Raw genomic sequence first — 8713 nt, forward strand, 5'->3', positions numbered from 1 at the left:
AGCAATGCCAACTTAATATTGGCTTCCCATCACCAATCTCTTTCCCTTCTTTTTAGATTCCAAGCTAAGTCATGTTAACCTGATTTCAGATATATTAGTTTTAGGTAATCTCTGATGGCATTAATGCCAACTCCCTTCAGCACATCACCAACTGATGCAAAGCACATCCGCATATATAATTGAGGTCAAACAGTGCATATGGGGTCATTCCTAACATTGTTATACAACTCTATCAATTTGGAAATTTCACTAGGAACACTCTAGGAAGATAGCCTACACTTTTGTCCCACATGCCATGTGCACATCTCACAAAAAAACAAAAACAAAACAAAAATTCTAAAGTTTTAAAATAAAATAAAATGAGGAAATATATGGAAAGATGTTAAAAATTTGCTAACTTCAGCTAAGCAGTACCAACGCTTCCTTTTCTAATTTGGGTAATTATAACAGGATACACAGAAAATGAGAGCAGAAGTAAACTACCATGACTGTGGAACTACCTACAGTAGCTCTTATATGGATGGATGATAGAAAATGATTGAAATTTGTTAGGAATATAATCTAACGGTTGGGTTGGCAATATATAAATCATGTAACAATTATAAAGAAACACCTGTTTCTTTAAATCATACTATAAAATGTGATTGGTTGTTGTTTTCCTCAATCAGCCATAAGAGGGAGCCAGAATGACTGTTAGCTCTCTGTTCATTAGATGCTGGGCTGATCTGATCTGAGTGCCGTGAGCTATTGTAAATTTTGCAACTGTTAGAAAACTTGTGTACCGGACTGATTATATGATACTGGACTATGTTATTTGGATTATCACTTAACTGAAAGACATTGATGACTGACTGTCTTATCCGTGTATGAGTTGGACTGTTTGATGGATTCTGATACCTCTATTTCCATGAAAGTAAAAACCTAATTAAACTGCAGTGTCTCTGTATGCTGGTTTGTGAGTTCTCCTGTGTGCTGCTCGGGGAATCCAATCATGGGATTAACTTTGTCCTTTAGCCTGGAGACTGAGTATGTAAATTTTGATCACGCCTCCTCTGACTGGACAGATCCAGTTTCTTTACTCAGTCCAGCCTAACGAGATGTCTTTCAATTCTCTCTCTGACTAATTGACAAACTTCTCATGATTTCTTTGGATTTAGCAGTATTAGTTTCTCTTCTGTGGATTTCTATCTGATTGGGGTGGAGGCGGCAGTCTTTGCCAGCCCAATTCCTCACCATTGCTGCCTTCCCGCGTTAAGGGATTGGAAGCTCGGCAGCTTGGAGCACCGGATAATCAAGCCGGCTTTCGGAAGCGGCTTTGCTGCCTGCCCTCTGATTCGCTTTGGCGCGTTTGGGTTGGTGAGCCTCCCAGTGCCGTTTTCATGCCGGATGGAGCCCGCCTGCGGGCGCGGTCAATTCCCGGGCTGTTGCCTGATCAGGCTGCCCCCCCTCCTTCTCGTTCGGTCGCCGGAGCGGCTGCCAGGCGGGCTGCGTGGCTCAGCAGTGAGTGTCCCTGCTGTTAGCAATTCAAATTTTGCGCCCTTGCTGGCGGTCGCAATTTTGGAGGGCGATTTCGCGCATGCGTGGAAACGCCCGAAGGAGGTGGGGTGAGCTATTTCGCGCGTTGGAGTCTGCACAGTTCCAGCGATCCTCCCCTTTCCCTCACTTGAGGCTGCTGACTCAGAGAGGAGGTCGCTTTGTCTAAGCCTCTGCTTCCACGTGGCGACTTGGCGGTGGTGTGCAATTTGGATCTCTTTGTTTCAGTGATTGAGCTCTTTCAAATATCTCATATCATGGATGATCAATCAGTAGCTAAAGGTACTGTAGAGCCAGTTTCAGAGCTCCATTCCCCTGGTGAGGGGGGGGCTAGCCCTAGGCCCGGCAGGGCCGCCACCAGGGCCTCCAGTAGTAGGCCTCGAGCCTCATCCACTGCCCAGGATAAGTCGCATAAGCGCAAAGACAAGGCCAAGGTTCCACCAAAGGCTTCTGGGGCTCCCATTTGTCCACCCCCGATTCTGGTGCCACAAAGTGTCTCTCCGGTGCGTGTACACCAACAGGGTTGGTCTCCTGATATTCAGCTGCCCCAGGCTCCACTTCCTGAGGAAGGGGTTTTTGGGCCTCGCTCCCCCCCCCAATTATTTCAGAGGCTAGTGGGGCTTCTCTTCATTCGCCCCCGCGTGCTGGGCCTTCTGCCACATTCACGCCCACAGCTGCAGGCCTCAGGCCTATGGAGGGCCAGGATTTAGGCCTCCCTACTGATTTATACCTCATGATATCTGAGGCTATTTCTAAGGGAGTGGATGCAGAGTTACTGCGTAGGGCCCAGGCTCCTAGGCCCATTGCGGCCCACTCGGGCCTAGTTCCCCAGGTAGTGCAAGGGGATTCCTCCCTTCTGCAAACAGATCCTCCTTCGCTTCTGCTCTCAGTATTCAGTGAGGAATCGGCTTTAGTGGAGGAAGGTGAACTTATTGATAGGGAATTTTCCGATGATGAAGGCCTACCTAGAGACCAGCCTACTGCCCCCGGGCTTTTCCGGCATGCTCTGTTCAAATCTTTACTGTATAAGGCCAGGACCACCACCCACATGGGGGAGGCAGCTTCTAAAGAGAGTACAGCTGTGGGTTTGGATGCCACTGAGTGCCTCTTCGCTGAACAGGTGGCCTTGCAGGATGTTATTCCATCTCCCAAGCTCTTTCTTGATTTGATTCAAAAGCAGTGGGATCAACCAACTGCGGTTAACCCCCCCCCCCCCGGTAATGGGAATAGGAAGCTATATACGTCTACTCCAGAATTGGAGGGTCTCCTTCAGTTCCCCACTGTAGATGCCCCTATTTCTGCTCTTGCCTCGCCAGCATTAATTCCTTCAGAAATTTCAGAGGGCTTGAAGGCTGAGGATCGCAAGGCCGAGACGGTCATTCGCAAGACCCATCAGGCTGCGGTCTGGGCTTTACGCTCGGCCACTGCGGCTTCCTTCTTTAATAGGACTTCCTTGGTTTGGCTTAAGCAGTTACAGAGTAGGCTTGCCCTGGAGGAAATGCACCTTCATCAGGATATCACCAAACTGATGGCGGCATTGGAGTTTTCAGCGGATGCCACCCTTAGTGCAGCAAAGTTTGCTTCCCGGGCTGTAGTCTCTAATGTGGCATCTAGGCGTTTGCTATGGCTTCGCCATTGGCAGGCTGATGTCAAGTCCAAGTGACGCCTTGTGTCTACGCCCTTCAAGGGCGGAGCCTTGTTTGGTTCAGTTCTGGATCCCATCCTCATTGAGACAAGGGATAAGCGCAAGGTCCTCCCTTCTACCGGTGGTCGTGCCAGCAGGAGGTAGCAGCCTTATAATAGGCGACAGCCCTTTTGGGCTGGGGACTCGGGATTCGCCCCTGCTCCCTATGTTCCCAACTACACCAGGGGTTTTTCCCAGACGCAGGATCGCGGCCAGGACCGCGCCGGAACCAGGGATAGGGGTCGCCAACAGAATCAGGCGCAATCCCAGAATAGGAGGCCCTTCCGTGGAGCAGGCAACCGGTCCTTTCGAAGGTACCGGTGACTCGCAGGGGGTAGGACCCATAGCGGGGGGCATCTCCTGGCCTTCACTCATCAGTGGGCGGAGATCACGTCCGACGCCTGGGCCCTTCAGGTCGTGAGACTGGGCCTCACTCTAGAATTTCTCTCCATCCCACCGAGAAGGTTCATCAGGTGCCCCATACCTAGGTGCCCGACAAAGAGGCGCCTCATGGACGCTGAGATACACCATCTTCTCACCATCAGGGCCATAGAACAAGTGCCCAAGGGGCAGGAAAGCCTAGGATTGTATTCCATCTTGTTCCTAGTACCAAAGAACTCCAGGGGATGCAGGGCTATCCTAGATTTGAAATGGCTCAATCATTACATCAAATACCAAAAATTCAAAATGCAATCTCTCAAGAGCATATTGGCCTCCATCCGCCAAGGCGACATGATGACATCAGTCGATATCAAGGAAGCGTACCTCCATGTGCCCATACATCCGGCGCATCGGAAGTTTCTGCGGTTTCAATTCAACGGCTGCCATTTTCAATATCGGGCCTTGCCTTTTGGCTTATCCTTGGCTCCGCGCACGTTCACCAAGCTCCTGGCCGTGGTGGCAGCCTCCCTTCGCTCGATTCCAATACGCGTCAACTGTTATTTAGACGACATATTGGTGCTGTTGCCATCTCGAGACCAGGCCCTGCGGGATCTGCAAGTCACAATGGACTCATTGCGCAGTCATGGTTTTGTCCTCAACCTACCCAAAAGCCATTTGCGTCCCACCACGTCCCTATTTCACCTAGGGACCATCATCAACTCCGTGACGTGCGAGGTTTCCCTGTCTCCAGAGAGACGGCAGAGCATACAACACCTGGGCATCAAGTGCTGTCCCAGAGACTGTTACCGCTCGCGACGCTGTCCAAACTGCTGGGGAAGATGATCTCCTGCATCCCCGTGGTTCCCTGGGCCAGGTTCCATGCACGTCCGCTCCAGTGGTTTCTCCTACCCTTCCAGAGAGCGCACACCAGTCATTCTCAGATCAAGGTGCAGCTTCCGAGCAAACCCCTCAGGTCCCTGCGTTGGTGGATGTCCTCCAGACTTCTCCAGGGATGCCCCTTCAAGGAGCTGGAACACATCCAGGTCACGACGGATGCCAGCCTTTTTGGATGGGGAGCCCACGCCCTGGACAGAGTGGCTCAAGGGCACTGGTCAGACCAGGAATTGACGAACAGCATAAATTGGCTAGAGCTACGCGCCATCTGCCTAGCCCTTCTAGAGTTTCGGGACATTGTGACACACAACCACATGTTGGTCTTGACCGACAATGTGGCCTCCAAGGCTCACGTCAACCGTCAGGGGGGCACCCATTCCAGGGCCCTGATGCTGGAGGCGGAGAAGTTGCACCATTGGGCGGAGTCCAGACTCTTGTCGATTCGGGCGGAACACATCTTGGGCGTGGTCAACACGCAGGCGGATTGGCTGAGCAGAGTCACTGTGGATCAAGGGGAGTGGCAACTCCACCCCGTTCTCTTCCAGGAGCTCTCTCGCCGGTTCGGCTGACCCAAGGTGGACCTGTTTGCGCATCCGCACAACGCACAACTGCCACGTTTTTACACCAGGTACCAGGCTCTCGGAGTGGAGAGGATGGATGCTCTGTGCAGTCCATGGCCGGCCGGCCTCCTCTACGCCTTTCCCCCTCTTCCGATCCTTCCGTCGGTCATTCAGAAGATCTTGATAGAGCAGGCGGAAGTGCTGCTAGTCGCTCCGATGTGGTCCAGACAGCCCTGGTACGCAGACCTCGTCCATCTGTCAGTTTCGCGTCCTTGGAGGATTCCGGACAATCAGATCCAGCTCAACCAGGTTCGTCCACCCGAACCCCCAGTTGCTACAGTTAGCCGTGTGGCACATGAGCGGGCTATTTTAACGATCCTTCATTATTCCAGCGATGTTATTGACACTATACAAGCGGCCCGTCGTCCATCCACTACTCGTATTTACGAGGCCACATGGCAGGCTTTCTGTCGGTGGTGCCGCCGCACCGAGATCGACCCCGTCACGGCCTCGGTGCCCCAAGATTTGGACTTTTTGCAATCCGGTCTCAACAAAGGTCTGGCGCCAAACACACTCCGTCGGCAGGTCACAGCCTTGTCCACGGTGATTGGAGGAGGTCAAGGTCGCTCCTTGTCTCAGAACTCGCGGGTCAGAACCTTTTTGAAGGGTGCTTCTAACTTACGACAGCCGACGGTGCACCGTTATCCCACATGGGACTTGACCTTAGTTCTCAGAGCTCTCACATCTGCTCCCTTTGAGCACATCCACTCCATCAGTCTCTGATTGCTGATGCTCAAGACTGTGTTTCTGGTGGCCATTACATCGGCCAGAAGAGTGTCGGAGTTGGCTGCGCTCTCTGTTCGTGCGGATCTTTGCATCTTCCATCCGAACAGAGTGGTGCTTTGTTTGGACCCGACCTTCCTTCCTAAGATCAACTCATTATTCCACAGGGCTCAGGAACTCGTCCTGCCGGACTTTTGTCCGCATCCCTCCCATCCTCAGGAACGCCAGTGGCATCATCTGGATGTTCGTAGGACTCTCCGACGTTATGTGAAGAGCACAGCGTCGTTCAGGAGGTCAGAGGCACTGTTCGTTTCCTTCCAGCCTTCGTCCATGGGACAGAAAGTGTCTTCCCACACCATCGGCCGATGGTTGAAGGCGTGTATTGCATTGGCGTACGACAGTCACTCACGGCCGGTTCCCAGACGTATTACTCCTCATTCTACCAGGAGTGCGGCCACTACAGCGGCCTGAGCTATGCAAGCGTCAGTGGAAGAAATATGTAGGGCGGCCACCTGGGCGTCGCCCTCACCATTTATTCGACACTACAAGATTGATGTATATGCCTCGGCTGAGGCCTCCTTTGGGCGGAGAGTGTTGTAAAGGGTCCTTTCTTCTGCGGAGGAGCCTGACCAACCTAGCTCCCGCCCTGGGAATTAATTACTTTGGCACATCCCATGATTGGATTCCCCGAGCAGCACACAGGAGAATGACCGTTGTCTTACCTAAACGGTCCTTCTATGGGTGCTGCAAGTGGAATCCAAACCCGCCCGCAGCTTCGGCTGGTCAGGGCTCCACCTTGATTGTGACTCTGTGACTAACCTTTCACCTTTTTCCTGACTGGACTTTCCGAACGTGACTTAGTACCTGTATTGCCTACGGCATGATTGACATTGACATACTTCTTCTTCGGCGGACTTCATGCGAAACTGAATCGGTCCAGTCAGAGGAGGCGTGGTCAAAATTTACATACTCAGTCTCCAGGCTAAAGGACAAAGTTAACCCCATGATTGGATTCCCCTCGCAGCACCTATAGAAGGACCGTTCAGGTAAGACAACGGTCATTCTCCAACACAACTCTCACAATGCTTCTCTGAACGTACTCGTTCTCCCAACGGGGAACTTACCTAACATGATTAGCAACCTTGACACTTTGTTCATTACTTCAGGAAGAAAGTGTCCTAAATTGATACAGGGAAGTAGAGAATCAGCTATGCCAAGGTCAACAGGTATAATTATTTTCATGATGTTTCAATGAAAAAGCAGGAATGCATTTGGTACTGAATAAGTATGGATAAAATATAGAATTCTGCACTCCTGTACCTCATTGAAAACACAATAATGAGTTAAAAAAATAGGGAGCAGCAACAGATATGAAAGGAACTCAAGAAACATACATGGATGGAAGATCAAATACTGAAAAAGAAAGTGTTGATAACCATACTTGGCCTTGATAACCATAGGACATGAAGCATGGAGTCTTTTATACCTCACCTCTCACCATACCTCCATCAGGTTTTCCAATATAACAAATGACAAAGAATTATCCATTGATCTTTGTCTTCAGAGCAGATTGTCTTTTATTACTGTTATTCAATCGCTAAATCATATGACTCTTTGTGACCCATGGACCATTGCCAGTGGTGGGTTGCAGGTGGTACGTCCCGCTACGGGCGTACTGGAGCCTGCCCGGAGCACCGGATACCATTCCGGTACGGTGCTCTGGAGGGCCCACCCACCCGCACGACCTCCTTACCTGTCTTTTAAAGCTTCCCTACTTCTGTTCATGCGCATGGCGCATACAGCACCTGTGCGACGCTCCGCGGAGCAGTTGGAGTGGCGCAGAGGCTCGCAGAGGTGTTAAGATGCATGCGCGCGTTGGAACAGGACCCAGAACCCACCACTAACCATTGATTTCCCGAACCCTCTTCCACTGTCTCCTGGAATTTGCCCAAACTCATGTTTGCTGTGCCAAAGACACTGTCTAACCATCTTGTTCTATACAATCCCCTTATCCTTTTGTCTTCAATCTTTCCCAGCATCAGGGTCTTTTACAATGAATTATCTCTTCTCATTAGGTGGTCAAAATTTTGAGCTTCAGCTTTAGTACCTGTCTTTTAAAAGAACAGTCAGGGTTGATTTCCTTTAGGACTGGCTGAATTGATCTCCTTGTAATCTAAGAGACGAGATCTCAAGCGTCTTCTCCAACCACACAATTCAAAAGCACCAATTTTTCAGTACTCAGCTTTCCTTAGCATCCAAGTCTCACAGCCATACTTTACTACTGGGAAAACCATAGTTTTGACTATACGGACCTTTGATGGAAAGGTGATGTCTTTGCTTTCTAATATGCTGTCTAGGCTTGCCGTAGCTTTGCACTCAAGGAGCGTCTTTTAATTCCATGGCTGCAGTCACCATCCACAATGTCCTTGTAGCCCAATAAAATCTATCACAGTTTCCATTTCCATCTCTTCTATTTGGCAGGAAGTGATGAGACCAGACACCATGAACTTAGCTTTTTTTAATGCTGAGATTCAGTGAACTTTTGCACTTTCCTTTTCCACCCTCATTAAGAGGCTCTTTAGTTCCGCCTCAATTTCTGCCACAGAGTGGTGTCATCTGCATAGTTGAGGTTAATATTTCTCCCAGAAATCTTAATTCTGGCTTGTGAGTCATCCATCATGGTATTTTGTATGATGTATTCTGCACATACAGTAAGTTAAATAAACGGGGTAACAATATACAGCTTTGCGTTGTCTGATTAAAGGTACCATTCCTTAAAATCAGCTATGTGCTAGTGGTTCCCAACTCTAGGGGGTGGTGCTCATCTCCATTTCAAAGCCGAAGAGCCAGCACTGTCCAAAGATGTCTCTGTGGTCAT

Source organism: Thamnophis sirtalis, unplaced genomic scaffold (genome assembly GCF_051295495.1).
Source record: "Thamnophis sirtalis isolate CommonGarterSnake01/CBP01778 unplaced genomic scaffold, rThaSir2_p1.2 scaffold_6, whole genome shotgun sequence".
In the NCBI taxonomy this organism is placed as follows: Eukaryota; Metazoa; Chordata; class Lepidosauria; order Squamata; family Natricidae; genus Thamnophis; species Thamnophis sirtalis.